The 16,809-nt window shown below is 49.0% G+C and overlaps 1 long non-coding RNA gene across 3 annotated transcripts; it reads right to left on the bottom strand.

Annotated features, from left to right (window-relative positions):
* Positions 1-7,740: 7,740 nt before the first annotated feature.
* Positions 7,741-12,132, bottom strand: LOC134738301 (uncharacterized). Of its 3 annotated transcripts, none has more exons than XR_010123978.1 (3): positions 10,023-12,132; positions 9,299-9,456; positions 7,741-8,731 (listed from the first exon to the last, which is right to left on the bottom strand). It is a non-coding gene; the product is annotated as an uncharacterized LOC134738301 (long non-coding RNA). The 3 variants fall into 3 exon arrangements; XR_010123977.1 differs by lacking the exon at positions 10,023-12,132 and adding an exon at positions 8,976-9,039 and having other exon boundaries at positions 9,299-9,927; XR_010123976.1 differs by lacking the exon at positions 10,023-12,132 and having other exon boundaries at positions 9,299-9,927.
* Positions 12,133-16,809: the final 4,677 nt, after the last annotated feature.

The raw sequence follows: 16,809 nt of genomic DNA, 5'->3' as shown, positions 1-16,809 counted from the left end.
GCCACCACGCCCAGGAGAGGCAGAGTTTCACCATGCTGGCCATGCTGGTCTTGAACTCCTGACCTCAAATGATCCACCCACCTCAGCCTCCCAAAATGCTGGGATTACAGGCATGAGCCACTGCGCCCGGCCAAGGGTTCCTCACTATAAAATGACTGAAGGAGTTTCTCTCCAGGCTGTTAAAAGACAAGAAAAGCACACAAAGAGTTCTGACATAAAACTGCCATTCTATCTCCAAAGTTCCCATGAGCCTACATTCCCCTGCAGGTCACCACCTGCCCCAGCCTTTACATGGCTCATGTCATAAGGAGATGGGTCACCCCATCTCCTGCCTTATGGGAGAGGGAGGTTGTTATTGCACAAGTAGTACATAAATACATTCTCATTGTAATAAAAACTTAACCAATTCTGAAATATGTTGAACTCTACCCAGAGGGGAATACCATTCAACCCAGGATAGATCTCCCTCCAGACCTGCTTCTGTGCATTTATCTCATTATATAGATGCATCATTTCAAGTAGTTCTTTTACATGTAGGTATTGTTCTGCAACTTGCTTTTTTCACTTCACAATCCCACGTGCTATTTATATCTCCTTTACTTTCCCGATGGATTGAGGAGGTTTACCAGAGATCCAGAGGGTGGGTACAGAGCCCCAGAAAGAACATGGGGCTGGAGTCACGCTGACCTGGATTGAAATCCTGGTCCTGCCATTGCATCTGGGTGACCTTGGGCCAGTCCCTAAACTCTCTGAGCCCCAGTTTCCTCACCTGCAAAATGGAGATAGCAATAGGGGTTACCTCAGAGGCTCAGTGTGAGACTCCACTATGATATGACAAAGCAGTGTTAATAATTTCAGATCCTCAGCCTGATCCTCAGCTTCCCTAGGGCTTTGAGTACAAGGATTTAAGGGTCTGGAAGTCCCTGGTGGGCAAGATGGTCCTTAGAAATCAGATCCCAGAGCCTTGAGCAAGTCCTTCCTCACCCAAGACAGACAAGACACAGGAAGAGAGAAAGCAGCAGAGCAGCGACACGAGACACCCAGAGTCGCTGCTCCATGGCTGCAGACCACACTGGGCCTCTCCAGCCACATTGGGAGTGCTGGGTGTCCTGCTCCTCCACATCCCATAGAGGTAGCAGTGGTGACATCTGTCTGGCTTCTGCTTTCTCTAAGCTGGGGAAAAGCAAGCTGCTTTTTTCTTTTTTTTTCTTTTTTTTCTTTTCTCTTTTTTTGAACATACAGGGTCTTGCTCTGTCACCCAGGCTGGAGCGCAGTAGTGCAATCATGGCTCACTGGGGTCACTGCACCCTTGACCTCCCAGGCTCAAGCACCCTCCCACCTCAGCCTCCTGAGTAGCTAGGATTACAGGCACATGCCACCACACCCGGCGTTTTGATTTTTTGATTGCTGTTGCCCAGGCTGATCTCGAACTCCAGGGCTCAAGCAATCCTCCCACCTCGGCCTCCCAAAGTGCTTGGATTACAGGCGTGAGTCACTGTGCCCTGTCCCAAGCTGCTCTTAGTAAATATCTGTTGATTCCACGATCCATTCCTTCACTTCTGGAGCCTGTTGGAAGATTCTTCTTCCTATTTCAAAAATGGGGAAACTGAGGACAGGGAATGTCAGAGGCTCTAGACATCATCTGGCCCATCTCCCTCATTTGACAGATGAAGAGACAGAGACCCTGTAGGGAGCAAAGCAAAAGGCATGGGACATCCCCGGCATAGAATGAATACAATAAATGCTGCATGAGGGGCCAGATGTTTTATTTAATCCTCATCCAGGCCCGTGAGGTAGATATTGCCATTTCCCATTTTACACACCAGAGACCTTAGGTGGCTTTCTCCAGGGAGCACCGCCAACAGGAGCCAGAGTTAGAACTCCAGTGCGCGAGTCTCTCACCCATCGGCTCCCAGCGCTGCCCTCTCTTGCCTCCTGCCAGTCGTTCCACACACTGCCTCATCTTCCTGGCCTGCCCCCTGGGCCACAGCTCCCTAGGAGGCCCCTCTGACCCCCCTCCTGTGCCCCACTGCTCTGATACAGACAACCGTCCTGACCTTCAGGACCCCTGAGCTCTCTGACTTGATGAAGAATCTGTCTTCTCTCCCGAGACTGTGGGTCGTCGAGGAGAAAGAGTCTAATTCTGAAACATCTCTGGGTCTTCATATCCAGCATAGAGCCTGGTCCAGAAGAAGCAAATGTGAATGTTTGTGGAAGGAAAGGAGGGACAGAGGGAGGGACTCCAAGGCCATGCTTTTTCCTCTGTCCCACAGCTTAGTTGACACAGCCAAGACTCTAAGATTTTTTTTTTTTTTTTTTTTTTTTTTGAGGTGGAGTTTCTCTCTTGGTGCCCAGGCTGCAGTGCAATGGCACGATCTCGGCTCACCACAACCTCTGCCTCCCAGGTTCAAGCAATTCTCCTGCCTCAGCCTCCCAAGTAGCTGGGATTATAGGTATGTGCCACCACGCCTGGCTAATTTTTTTGTATTTTTAGTAGAGACGGGGTTTCTTCATGTTGGTCTGGCTGGTCTTGAACTCCTGACCTCAGGTGATCCGCCCACCTCAGCCTCCCAAAGTGCTGGGATTACAGGTGTGAGCCACGGCGCCCGGCCAAGGTTCCAAGATTTAATCCCACATTGCACATCCCGTTCCCCCACCTCACTGCCACTGGTCCTCTCCCTACTCCCCAGCCTAACTCTCCCAAGTGCTAGTCCTCTCCACTGGTGAGGGCAGTAACCCCTCCCCCACCTCCCCTGCCACACTGCCCACAGCCCTCAGGGACTGCCCTGCCAACTGAATCCCACCAGGGCCCAGGGCCTCAGTGAGGGCTCTCTCATCAGGCCGCTCCCCCTTAAGCAGGTGACAAGGCCTTGACCACAGACCCGCGGAGGAAGGTCTTGAAGGCCTGGCCTTGCCTGGCCCTTCGAAGCAACTGAGAAAGTGGCCACCTCCTCCACAGTGCCGCCCTCCTGCTGGCTGGAGCCTGTGTGGTCCACGCTCCCTCTCCGAGGTGGGTAGGGGGCTGGGGAGACTCCCAGGGTTTGTCAGCAGAGAACCATAGTTGGGGAGGACTGCGTTTCCATGGATACAAGCCATGGGAGCTGCTGGGAGATGGGGCCATGGTGTACACAGACACAGATCCACACGGACCTGCAAGAAAAATAGCAACAGATTTGCTGAGTCATTGGCCCCACATATTTATAGTTTCTGGCAAAGGCAGACCTGCCTATCAGAGGCTAATAATACTGCAGCAGCGTGTTAATTGCAAAGACGGAGCCTTCAAGCATCCATTCAGACACCCGAGACCGCTCCTTGAATAAAGAGTGGGGCCCTCACAATGAGAGCCGGGATGCGCGGAGGCAGCGTGTGTGCTTAGGAGTGTATGTGCATGCAGGTATGTGGAACCCAGCTCTGGCACGTTCGGAAAGCCAGACCAGAACCACCCCGCAGCAGAGTATTAGAATGCGCTCTTCAATCACCTAAGGATATCTAGGATTCAGCCCACTCTACAGATGGGCAGGGTGTGAGGAGATTGACAAGAGGAGAGCAGGCTGGTTGGCTATGTCCCAGGGGTGAGAGGAGGTGGACGGGGTGCTGGTCTGCAGCCGTGAGAGACCTTTGTGGGGACAGCCGCTGTCCTCTAGCTCTGCACAGTTGAGTAGTTAGGAGAAAGAGAGAAACAGGCCTCTATCTTCTGGAAGGTCAGCCCCAGTGGGCCACCTGACACACCTGAGATCCCACAGGGCCCCAATACAGGAGGCAGAGTCAAGGACGTAGGTGCCAGGAGCGTGGGTGAAGTCTTGAATAAATACCCAAGGGCTAAAGTCAACCCTAGAAGACGATCTATATCCCTTACCTCAGGGAGCCGGGAGGCCCATTTAGCTCTGAATCAGGCAAGCCAAGTTCTCACCTCCTAGGACTTCCACCCGACATGGTGGTCCTGCCCTTGGAGCACTGCCTTACAGTAGCATTAGTTATATCTCATTGCCTCTGCCCCTCTGGGGGCTTCACATGTTCCCAGCACCTGGAAGAGCAGGCCCTCAGTGAGGGCTTGTAGATGAAGAACCAAATCCCTCTGGTTTTTGAAAGCAGTTCTCAGTCCCCCAACTCTTCTGAACTCCAAACCAAATCCTCCTCCCCTGGCTTGGGTTCAAGTCTCATTCCTGGCTGTAGTCCTCTCTGGACGTGCTCCTTCCTACACTGAGCCCTTCGCTGGATGCAGAGGGCAGAAGATTGGTCTCTGAAGGGATCCCCGTCTTCTTATTTCAGCACACACACTCCTGCCTTCAGGACAAGGAGGGCAAGGATTGCCGAATGCAGCCTTCCCTTTGCTGCAGCTGAAACAGCCTCCTGGCCTCTAGCCTCCAGCCCAGCCTAGGAGGACAGGGTCATCCTCTTTCCCGGAGGGATCTGACAGCAGATGGGTCGTGGCCTCCAGGGACTCCCGAGGAGCAGCAGAGCAAGGCTCTGCAGGGAGGAGGAGTAACCAGGCTCGCTGCATGAGCTGGGCCTCCATTTCTCCCACTCCTACCCCCAAAACAGCTCAATCATTCGTGACTGAGTTCACAGCATTCCGAAGTAAGGAGGCAGAAAAGGAGGGAGGAGGGGAGAGAAGAGAGGGACATCCTTTCAGTTCTCACTTCTCTTCAGGAGAAGGTTGACTCAAGAGCTATTATTAATAGTAAATTAAATAGTGCAGTTATTCTGAATAATAAAAAGCTCTTCTGTTCCAAGTTTTCACTGTCCTCTCTCGAGGGAAATACCTGCTGTGGCCTGAGATGTGGCATCTAGTGAATAGCATTAATAGGACAAAGCAGATGCTCCCGCTGTGCTCAGTCTCAGGCCACCAAGTCCCTTCCAAAATGCCTCCTCCACCCAAGCATCAAGGTGCTGGGAGAAGACAGGCTTCAGGTGCCCCAGACACCCCAGATCACTCTGCAATGATCACACCGCAGAGCCCAGGCTGTGTTCACCTCAGGGTGGAAACCTTGTCAATGGCATCCCTGCTGGCGAAGAGTGGTCCTCCCACTTGCTAGCCGTGTGACCTTGGGCAAGCCCTTGAACTGTTCCATTCCCTCATCTGTAAAATGGGAATAATGATAGTATCTCTCTCATGGGTTTGCTAGAAGGATCAAGGTTAATATGCATAATATTGTTATTATACGTATAAAGGGCTTATAACTGTGCCTGGCATTTAGTGCAATGTAAAGGTTTGTTAAATAAGAGGCTGCCAGGCTGTGCAGAAGGCAAACCCAAGATCCAAGACTCCATGTGTCAGGCTTGTTGTGATTGAAACCATTATAGCAGAGAGCTCCTCAGTAGGTGTCAGCCCAGGCTGATGAAGGGGATGCAGCGATGTGGTGTCCTGCTCCTCTCTGGGCCTCAGTTTCTCCACCCATGCATGGGGGACAAAGGTGTATGAAGCAACAGCTGTGGCCCAGCCTGTGCTGACCTGTAACTTATAAAACAGCTAATGTCCATTGAACTCCTACTATGTGCCAGGCACTGTGTTAAGTGCTTTATAGTCAGTCAGTCATTTCATGTAATCCTCACAACACCTCCATATGTAGGTACTCTGTTCCACAGATGAAGAAATTGGGGCTCAGAGAGGCTAAGTAACTTGCCCAAAATCACACAGTTAGCAAGAGGTGGAGCTAGAATTTGAACCCGGGTCTGCCAGACTCCACACCCCAACTCCGATGCCCTTGAAGTCATGTCACCTAACCTCTTACTATATTGTAGCCAGGAATGTGTTGTGTAACTCAGGATTGCTTGGACGAAGGAGACAGCAAAAAAGAAGGGGCAGGTCTGGGCTGCTCCTGTCCCACCCCAGGCTTAGCAGCCAAGCAGCCCTCCATTTGATACAGGTTGAACATCCCTTATCCAAAATGCTTAGGATCATAAGTGTTTCCTGTTGGGGATTTTTTTTTTCAGATTTTGGAATATTTACAAATAGTTAATGGTTAAGCATCCCAAATCTGCAAATCCCAAATCTGAAATGCTCTGATTAGCGTTTCCTTTGAGCATCATGTCCACGCTCAAAAAGTTTCAAATTCTGGAGTATTGCAGGTTTCAGATTTTCAGACTTGGGATGCTTAACCAGTATCAGCTTATCTGAAGAGGTGAGGACTCTAGCTGGCTGCCTAGTAGTTGGGGGAACACAGAGAGTTGAAAATGGATCCCATGGAGAGTCAGGTGAGAAGACTCTGGGGGAATCAGGGGATGAACCCGAGGCCCGGTGGAGAGCCAGACACAGAGCTATTGCCAGGCCCAGGCCCAGAGCAGGTGCCAGCATCTGGGATGTGCAGGAAACCCCGAGGGATGCAGCCTATCAGAGCCCCTCCTGCTCATTCCCTCCCATCTACCCCGAATCATCTGGTCCCTCCTGGGCCCACTTGGCTTCCTCTCCTGCATCTCCAATGGCAGCAGCTTTTGAGAGGGGAACACTCTCCCCTGGGGCCCGGACGCTGTGCTAAGTCGTTGTTTCTGAGGAGGAAACAAGGCCGACTGCATTTTCTAAAGAGGCTCCAGGGAGCTGCAGCCACCTGTGAGGCCTGCGACTGGGGCCTCTCAGCGCCCACCACTGGGACAGCGAACCCTGCAGGTCACAGGCGGTGGGTCAAGTAGGTGGTCCAAGAGTGTGAACAAAATGTTTGACCTAGGGCTGATTGAGAAACATTTGTGATGGGGCAGACACTGGGCTGGGAGATGAGATAGGGGTGGATCAGGCAGGTCCTCAACCTCCTGGGGCTTCTAGAGATAGAGGTGAACATAGAAACTAACCTCCCCCTGTTAAGTAGCAAAGAGGCGGTAACCGAGCTTTGTGGGGTCAGAGGAGCAGGGACTGATAAGTGCTGCCTGGGAAGGAAGGTGGAAAGGACATTCCGGGCAGGAGAGCAGCCAAGTGAGAGGGCCGGAGGCATAGGAGACGTGGGGGAGCCTCCTTCCAGGAGTTCTGGTCCTATATGGTTGTAGGGGAGAGATTGGAGGTGATAAGTGGGGGGTGTGGACAGAGGCCAGTTGTAAGAGGCCTGGAAAATGCACACAGAAGCTCAAGTTTCCTGCTGAAGGCAATGGGGAGCCACTAAAGGGAGTCATGTGATCAGACTGGCCTTTAGAAAGATCACCCTGGGAAAAGCTGACACCCCATAAAGCTCTCCAGAGCCCCAGCTCAAGCCCTTAGGCATCACAGTGCTCCTGCCTGACAGGCCATCCTGGATTAGGGGGTGACGAGGGAAAAGTTACAAGTTCACATCCATGGCACTCAGCACAATACAGATCCAACCAATACAGATTCTCCCCAGCAATGGATCTCTTCCCCAATTCAAACATGTCTACATTAGAAGTGATGACATTTACATATCAGAAAATCCACCCCTATAATTAATCATGTCAATTACCAGACAGGAAATAGTTTTGTGATAATCTTAACTGACATCAAAAACTCATTTGATAGAACTGAATATCCATTCTTCTGAAAACCCTTAGTAAAATAAAAATAAAGGAACATTTCCTTGGCATAATAATAATTTTTAAAAACCTACCTGCAACCAACCGCCAACATCGTTCTTAGCAATAAAACACCTAGCCAGGGTCATTCATATTTTAGTCAGGGTGGGATGAGAAAGCCTGCTATTATCACAATTATTTTACATTGTTTTGGAAGTTTTAGCCAAGGCAAGAGTACATTAAAAGACAAAAGGAAACACAACATTTGGAAAAGAGGAGAAATTGCCATCATTATTTGTACATGATATTGTTTATCCAGAAAACTAAAGAGAATCAACTGGAAAACTAATAAGAGACTATGAGCGAGGTCAGTAAGATGACCAGTTTTGAAATAAATACACTGGCAAAATCCAGTTAGAAACCTTAAGAAGAAGAAAAGTGAGGAATGGAGTGAGGCAGTAGCTCAAGGTTACTCAAGGTTACAGAATAAGCCCAAGCACCTCAAAGGTCTGTTAGGGCCCAGCCTAGCAGGGAGGGGGAGAGAAAGATGGGGTGCACCAGCTGGAGCTGCAGAGGGCAGGGAAGTGGGGAGGAAAGGGGTATCCTGAAACATCTTTCTGGGCTGGTAACAGTTGGGCTTGGACTGGGAGCTGCCCTGTTGGGGGAATATCCAGCCCTGTGGGCCTGGTTACCAGCAGCCCTGGCAGACAGCAGCTCAGGGCAATGGGATGCAGGCAGTTCTGAGAGCCGGTACCTGACTATTGGGGGCTCCAAGATGCAGCAAATCCAGGGTAGAGGACTACAGACCCTGATGGAGAACTGTCATCCACTGCAGGGCACAGAGTCCAGCAACAAGATTCCAGCTAAGTGTCCCTTAACATTTGATGGGCTGATTACAAATTGCTCCTCTGGATTCATTAAAGTAGATTTCCCAAGAGAAGCTGTCCACCACAGAGTCACACCCAGCCAACCTTTGAGCTCCATTCTGATGTCAGGGGCTGGCTCCTCAGCTCTCTGCCTCCAGGCTCCTGGCAACTGGGCCCTTTCTTGCTTGGGGTGGCATGATTCCCCTGGAGGCATCCAGCAGGTCTGCAGATGCACAGGCACTAGATGCAGTGGCCCCAGGGCCATTCTTAGAAAGTGAAGCTTGATTTTTTTTCTCCATCCATGGTGTGAGTATGGCATGAAATGCAGCATGGCTCCTCTCACATGATGAACAATCTCTGGGATTTCCACCCAAACTTCTCCTTTCTCTCTTGTCCTCCTCACTCATGGGCCCCATCTGCATGAGAAGAAAAGAAGAGAAGAGAAGAGAAGAGAAGACAAGAGAAGACAAGAGAAGACAAGAGAAGAGAAGAGAAAAGAAAAGAAGAAAGAAAAAGAAAAAACAAAAATCAAACAAACAAGATATCACTCATTCCCCCCATCTACCCTCTCACCCCACCCCACCCCATTTGCTCCCCATCCACTCATACAACTGCCCCTGTCCAGAGAGAAAAGACAACTACTTCCAGATAAGATGTTACCATTTACAAGGAGGTTTCATGCAAAGCAATGGTTGGAGCTTCCATGGTAGAATTTTAGGACAATCTGTAGAAGTATAAAATTTTAGACATTGAATTATGTGAGGATCGAATAATTGAAAGCTGGAATTTTTTTTTTCTTTTTGAGATGGAGTCTCGCTCTGTTGCCCTGGCTGGAGCGCAGTGGCATGTTCTCCACTCACTGCAACATCCACCTCCCAAGTTCAAGCGATTCTCGTGCCTCAGCCTCCCAAGAAGCTGGGATAACAGGTGCCCACCACCATGCCTGCCTAATTTTTGTATTTTTAGTAGAGACGAGGCTTTACCATGTTGGTGAGGCTGGTCACAAACTCCTGATCTCAGGTGATCCGCCCTCCTTGGCCTCCCAAAGTGCTGGAATTACAGTCATGAGCCACCACGCCCGGCCAAAAGCTGGAAATTAATGAGTTCAATGCAGACTTCAAACTTCATGAGGAGGCTGTGGCTGTTGAGTGGTGGAGAGGAGAGGAAGGGAAGGAGGGAGGAAACAAACACATATTGAGCACCTACTTGGTTCTTTCCCTGTGATGTCCCATGTAGGCCACAACCATAGAGTGCAGGCATTATTTACACCTGGTTTCAAACCCTGGTCACTTGGATCCCATGATCCTGTGTTCCCAAGCTCCAGCCCCCAGCTGCTCCTGAGAAAGCCAAGCTTCAGAGAGCAGGGCTCCCACTCCCAACCAGACGCTCATGGCTTTCTCCTTTCACACCCAGGCCTCTGCTCTGCTGCTCACCTACCTTGGTCTTCTCATCTGCCTTGGTGCCTAGAATTACCCGATCACTGCTTCCTACCTTGGGGTCAGAATTGCCCTCCCACGGGTGCTCTGTGACCACACAGACATCCCTGTGGGGGCCACACTCAGCACCAAGCCCTCATGGAAAGGAACTTTTCAGGCAGGACGGGGTGGGGCACAGAAAGGAAAGGTGGGGCGGCGGTTTCTGTTGCAGGTCCTGGCCTGGCACGTCCCCAGCCCCCAACCTTCCCTCTTCAGCAAGCTCACTGATTACCTGGAGTCCTCGTCCTCAAGCCCGGAGTCTGGAAGAAGACTCTTGGAGGTGGGTTTGTTTGGCCTAATTCACCAAGTCCCCCTGGCTCCCTTGGTCTTGTCACCATGGAAACCTTGTGAGGTCACGAGCACCATTCAAATAAGAGAAAAAAACGTTTCTCCCTCCCACAAAGTGAGCTCCTAGTTGACTCCAGTGACTTCTATGGAGGAACCGGAGGGCGGGGCCCAGTCCGAGGAAAAGACCTGGCCCAGCCCTCAGGGATGGGTTAACCCCTTGATGCCCAGATGATGGCTGCTCAGACACAAGCTTTCTGCCTCCCTGAAGTTTCTCAGGCATCTGTGCCCCGGAAGAGTGAATCCTGCAGCTTTGTATACACACCAAACAGCTTCATGCTATACCTGGAAAGTCGGGGAAGGGGCTCTGAATCCAGGCAAAGCTACTGAACAAAAACTGCCTACTGGAGATTCAGGGAGCTGTTGAGAGGCAGGGAGCTGGGGGAGAGAAGGGAGCTGGAGCTCTGGGTCCCTGCTCCAGACCCTTCTCCCTCTCAAGCAAAGGTGAGAGCAGGAGCTGCCAGGTACAGCTGGTACAAGAGCACCAGGTATTTGCCTCTCCCCATGCCCATGCATTCTAAGGTTGGCTCAGCTACTGAAGGCCCTTCACACCCTTTTCCTCCATGCTGCCAGCATGCCTGGGACACTTGCCCACACTGGAGAGGGCCTAGCCTACCTTCTGCCTCCATCTGAGGCCAGCATGAGGGCCAACAGCCAGGTCCTCATCCACTTTTCTTCTCTAGCAGGCCACTCGGCTCTTACCTATCCCTCCCAGGATGCAGAATGCCTCCCCGTGCTGCCCTCCTGGAGTCCACATTCTTCTCACTACTTCCAGGACTCTTCCCAGCACCCACTCCCACTGCACGTCTCCCCCACCATCCCCTCTGGCCAGTGGGTCTCCTCGCTGTTCTAGGTCTAGAACATGCTGCTTCCTTTATTCACATTCCTAAGACAACCTCTCCCTCCCTTTGTATCTATTTTAATCCTGTATTGCATTCCTTCACCATCATCTATGCACTTTCACCTTTCTATTTCCACAACACCCCAGCACTACCATCAGCACCGGGCTTCCCATCAGCACCAACACCACTCACCACTATCGTGAACCACCACCATCCCCCTTCTATCACGCTGCCCCTCACCACTGTCACATCTTCTCACCATTGTCACCACCATGCCACAGTCAATGCCACACCACCGTTTCTACCATCACCAACACTGTCAACACCATTCTCACCACCTTCATAACCACCATCACAACGTGGCTGTGACCACAACCACCATTCCTACCACCCTACTGTCAGTACCACCACCACCATCTCCCTCATCAGTGCTAAACTCACTATTACCACCACAGTTACCATCACCATTCTTACCATCATCATAAGTCATCACCACCAACATTGTCACCACTACCACCACCATAACTGCCATCCTATTGTCAACACCAGCACCACCACCATCTCCATCATTGGCACTGCACTCACCATCAGAACCACTGTTAACCTGTTACCACCATTGTCCATACCCTCATCAATATCACACTGTCACGACCACACATTGGTATCATCATGACCATGCACTCATCACCACCACCATCATTTGGATGGAACTAATGTGTTCCTTCATAAAATCAATCAAGCAATCAATTTCAAATCCTTCGAGAGGCCATAAAAGAACCTAAGTAGAGTGGAGCAGCTGGAACTTACGGCCCCCATTCTTGCTCCCTGGGATTCTGCATCCTTTGGATAATCTCATACTAATTGGCTATTGTTGCCACCAAACTGGCCCTAGGAGCTCTTTCTTTAACACCTCAAGGCACAGCTGAGATAGAGCTAGAGCATTCATAGTAAGTGGGACAATAATATTAAACAACTGATGAGAGTATAAACTGGCACAAACTTCCTGAAGAGTAGCTGAACAATACAAGAAAAATCTTTGAAAAGTGCATTCTCAGAAATCTTACTTCTAAGAAGTTATCATAGGCAATAATTAGATAAATTTGCAAAAATTATGTGTGGATGTTATAATAGCAATCATTGGAAACAGCCTAAATGTATAGCAAAAAAAAAAAAGAGATTGTTTAAAGAAACTATATGGATTAATATGCAGCCATTAAAACAGAAAATATAGATTTGCCTATTGACATAAAAATATGCTGACTCTATATTGTTAATAACAAAAGCAGGTTTCATATCAGCATTTATAAAATTATCCTCTAGTTCTAAAAGTGTAAATGTCTTCATGAAACAAGATGAAAATATTTGCACACCTGGCATCAAAATTCTTAGATGGAAAACTGTCTTTGGGAAAAAAAAAAAAAACCACTTTGGTCAACTATCTAGACATACGGTGATTGCAAACCACTCAGCATGAGACAAGGAGAGGAATTCCTTTTGCTCCTGAGGAAGGCGGCAGAGAAAGGGGAGATGATCAGAGAAGGAAGAGCCAAAGAAGTTAGCATGGAGGAGATGGTGCAGATGCCAAGAAAAATGCCTAGTGAGGTGGAGAGTGGGGGAAGGGCTTTTAATTTCCCAGATCATTGCTCTTTCTCCGAAGTTGCTTGTGTGGCTGGGCCCCAGGGCTCATGCCTGTAATCTCACCACTTTGGGAGGCCGAGGAGAGAGGATTGCTTTAGACCAAGAGTTCCAGACCAGCCTGGGAAACATAATGAGACCCCCATCTCTACAAAAAATATAAATAAATAATTAAAGTTGTTTGTGTGGCTACAGTATGAACCATTTCTTCTTTTCTCCCATATCAAATTTTCAGTCAAGTCTACTGAATGCTCAGAGTTTCTGAATGAAGGATTTTTCTGTGAGAATTGGAAAAGGGGCCAAGTTTCAGGTCTGATCCACCCCAAAGTGGTTCTTTCTGGTGGAAAAAAAATTAGGGATGACTTATGTATTTGTTAGTTTTATTTGTATCTTCTAATTTTCTAAAAGAGACAGAAAAGAAAAATAGTAAATATCAGGGACCACAAATGGGGAATACATCATAAAGTCAGAGGGAAGTGAAGAATCTGGGTTACAAAATGTGGCCTATGTCCTCTCCCACAGACCCCAGGCTGTTTGCACACTGTGGGCACTGTCTTGATACCCAGCACCCAGAAGCTTCTATCTAGATGTCTCAGCACTTTGAAGCCTGATCCCAAGAGAGCAACGTCCTGAGGAGACACAGGGAATCCCTGCTTGAATGCCTAAATTTAGCCCCATCTTCTCACTCTGATGAGAAGCTCAGAGGACCCACATCTTCCTGCATGGTGAACAACAGGAGGTGATCCCCCTTTTCAGGGGTGTCCTGCCACTCACAGGGACTTAGGCATGTAAGCCTTCACCAGATAGTGTCTTAAGATGACACCGCAGCAATCCTAATAATCATATAAGAGGTACACACACAATCGCAGTGTGGTCATTGGTTTTGGTACACCACCAGCGCCATCATCATCACTATCGCCACCATCGCCATCATAACTTCGAGTGACCTTTTAATTCAAGCAGCGTACATCTGTCCAGTTCTGCCCACCTTCTGGGCCTGAAAGGACACAAAGGAGAGGCAAGTGGGGGAGTGCTGTTTCGTTCCCATCTCCCAACATGTCCCCGATCTGCACAAAGCCCTGTGAAGTTCATTCACTTGGTATTCAATGGAATAATGTAGCTGGTAATGAATTTGTTTTGCATTCAGTTGGATAACACTGTTAGTTATGAATTTATAATTTGCAGAGGGATAAGGCTGTTTTTTCTTCAAGGCGTCAGAGAAGCTGTTGCTTACAAACTTGTAATTCGCCGCTGCAAATCCATCTGTAAATGACACTATTGCAAGCTGAAAATCTCCCAGGCACAAGGAATACAGCCTCAGAATTAAATCGTGTGTTTGACAAGAACCTGCTGTTCTTGTCCAGCCCTGGCCCCCTTGTCCCGCCCTTCCTCCTGAGTTCAACCTCAGTCTTGCCAGCTTCCTTCCCAGTCAGTTCAGCCACCACCACCCTCACTCCCTAACAGTCCAGCCTCAAGCCCTCTGCTCCTCTCCTTCCATATCCAGAGGGGGTGTAAATAGCCCAGTCAAGGTCACATAGCTCTCTGGGGGAAAGTGCAGACAGGCTCAGCCAGCACCAGAATAACCCATGTCTGTGGGATAAACACAGAACTCCATTGTCCGTTTCTAACTCTCACTGGGCCTTTGTTTCCCCATCACTGATGTGCTACGGTTTACATGTGTCCCCCAAAAAGCATGTCTTGGAAATTTAGTCCCCAATGCAATAGTGTTGGGAAATGGGGCCTAATGGGAGGTGTTTAGGTCATGAGTGCTCTGCCCTCATTAGTGGATTCATGCTTATTATATAAGGGCTTGAGGCTTCAAGTTCAATCTCTCTTGGCCTCTTTCAACCTCTTGCTTTCCACTATGGGATGAGGCAGCAAGAAGGCCTCAAGAGATACTGGCACCTTGGTATTGGACTTCCCATCCTCCAGAACTGTGAAAAATAAGTTTCTTTTTAAAATAAATTATCCAGTCTGTGGTATTCTGTTACAGCAACACAAAACAGACTAAGACAGACCCCAAGCCTTTTAGAAGTATTTTCCCAGATTTGCCAACTAGGGCATGAATAGGAAGTGAGTTTGCCCAAGGAAGCCTTCCAAAGAGTGGGAAGAATCCCCTAACCAGGACTGAGCCCAGAGAATGGGGTAGGAGAGTTAGGAGTCAGAGGTGGGAGATTGGTTCAAGAACCAAAAGGGTGGAATTGGGTGGGGGACAGTGACTTGTGGACAACTTGGCAAGGATTCTTTTTTTTTTTTTTTTTGATGGAGTCTCGCTCTTGTCACCCAGGCTGGAGTGCAGTGGTGCAATCTCGGCTCACTGCAACTTCCTGCTACCAGGTTCAAGGGTTCTCCTGCCTCAGCCTCCTGAGTAGCTGGGATTACAGGGGCTTGGCTAATTTTTGTATTTTTAGTAGAGATGGGTTTCACCATCTTGGCCAGGCAGGTCTTGAACTCTTGACCTCAGATGATCCACCCGCCTTGGCCTCCCAGAGTGCTGGGATTACAGGCGTGAGCCACTGCACCCAGCCTTGGCACAGATTCTATATAGAGCTGAACTTCTGTGCCTCAACCATTTCTAGCATCTTGTGTTTTACGCTTTTTGTCTTATTTCCTGTGTGCTTCCCTCCATTATTAACTGATTTGTTCTTTTTTTAATAAAAGTTACTTCCAAAGAGTTAACTTTGAATGAAAATTCAAAGGAAACACAATCTATAGCTGGGCTAATGAATAAGATTGGTGCTTGGTAGCAAGTCAGACCTGGAAACAAATCTGGGGGACTCATCACCAGAGAATCCATCAACAAGCATTCATAGTTCTCCATCCCTAGCACACTCCAGATGCACAGCTAAAAGTGAGGGACACAAGAATAAACAAGACAGCATGGCCTCTGCTTTAGAAGCTTACGGCTTAGTGGGGAAGATGGGCCATTGAACACACAGCTACAATAAAGTGTGGTTACTGTTTTGATAAGAATTTGTGTGTGGTGATGCCCCATGGCAGAGGCACGAAAAATAGTCTAAAAGGGTTTAAGATGAGACCTGCTGCTAATGAGCTGTGGGACCTCAAGCAAGTTGTTTAACTACCCTGAACTTCATCAGTTGTATTCATTGAGCAACTGTATTGCAGTCACTTCATATTGTAGTCACTTCAAGGGATATACATTCTAGCAGGGAATGTAAGTGTTACGCTGTGACAAATAACGGGTAGGAGGACATCCCCCTGGGGGATGGCTTTCTGGAGGCTTGAAATTTAAGTCAAGTCTTCCAGGCTGAGTGGAAGTTAGCTAGGTGAAGAAGCAGCAAGAGTGCCCCAGGCAGAGGAAACAGCATGTGAAAAAAAAAAAAAAAAAGAGCCCAGAGGCAAAAAAATGTGCACATCCAAGGCACTGAAGGCAGGCTGGAGTGACTGAAGGGCAAAGGGCAATGAAAGTGAGGAAAGAGGGGTGCAGGAGAGAGCCATGGGAGCCAGACCTCAGGGCCTTGTGAACGTGGTGAGAATTTGGGGCTTGGAAGATGTGAAATCGTGAGAGGTTTGGAGCAGGAGAATGATATGTTAGACTGTCACACTCCAAGTTTTTTAAGAATACTGTGCTCCTATGAGAAGAATATATGGAAGAGGACTAGAGAGCACATGGTGGGGGCTGGGGGTTTCATTGTCTGGTTGAGATGCAGGTGCCTCAGACAAAGGTGGTAGCAGCAGAGAATTGAGACAGGAGGGATCTTCAGGAGGAGAATGAGCAAATGGAAGTGGATTTGAGGCATGCAGGAGAGAGGGGAGGAAGATATAAAGGAAGACTCGCAGAGTTCTGGTAAGAGTGGCTGAGGTAGGGAACATGGGGAAGAAGAGTGTCTTAGTCCTTTTCTGTTGCTACAACAAAATACCTTATCCTGGGTAATTTGTAAACAAAAGAAATTCATTGCTCACGGTTCTGGAGGCTGGAAATCCAAGATCAAGATGCCAGCAGTTTCAGTGTCTGGTGAGGGCCTGCTCCCCAGAGATGGTACCTTCTCCATCCTCATGTGGTGAAAGGGGCAAGGCAGCTCCCAAGGGCACTAATCCCATTTGTGAGGGTGGAGCCCTCATGATTTAATCACTTCCCAAAGGCCCCATCTCTTAATACTATTACACTGGGGATTAGGTCCCAACACATGAATATTTGAGAGACACCACATTTAGACCATAGCAAAGAGTTTACCC

This window comes from Pongo pygmaeus, chromosome 16 (genome assembly GCF_028885625.2).
Source record: "Pongo pygmaeus isolate AG05252 chromosome 16, NHGRI_mPonPyg2-v2.0_pri, whole genome shotgun sequence".
In the NCBI taxonomy this organism is placed as follows: Eukaryota; Metazoa; Chordata; class Mammalia; order Primates; family Hominidae; genus Pongo; species Pongo pygmaeus.
This window is presented reverse-complemented; position numbering and strand designations above follow the sequence as displayed.